This window comes from Arachis ipaensis, chromosome B03 (genome assembly GCF_000816755.2).
Source record: "Arachis ipaensis cultivar K30076 chromosome B03, Araip1.1, whole genome shotgun sequence".
In the NCBI taxonomy this organism is placed as follows: Eukaryota; Viridiplantae; Streptophyta; class Magnoliopsida; order Fabales; family Fabaceae; genus Arachis; species Arachis ipaensis.
The window spans coordinates 126,849,600-126,849,852 of record NC_029787.2 but is presented as its reverse complement, the minus strand read 5'-3'; positions in this window follow the sequence as shown (position 1 = coordinate 126,849,852).

Below are 253 nucleotides of genomic sequence, written 5' to 3'. Positions count from 1 at the left end.
ATAAAATTTTAAAAAATTAAACGTTTCAAATAATTGAAAAGATAGACAATTTCAAATAATAAAAAAGATAAACCGTCAATTTTAAATAAGAAAGAAGATAGACTGTCACTACGGTTATCTTTTTTCTAACTACTCACTGTTAACATGATTGCTTCCTTTACTAAGATGGTTTATTACTAAGATTTACACTAAATTAATTCAAATAATACTTCACAATATTTGTTTATTAAATTTTTAATTGAAATATAATTTT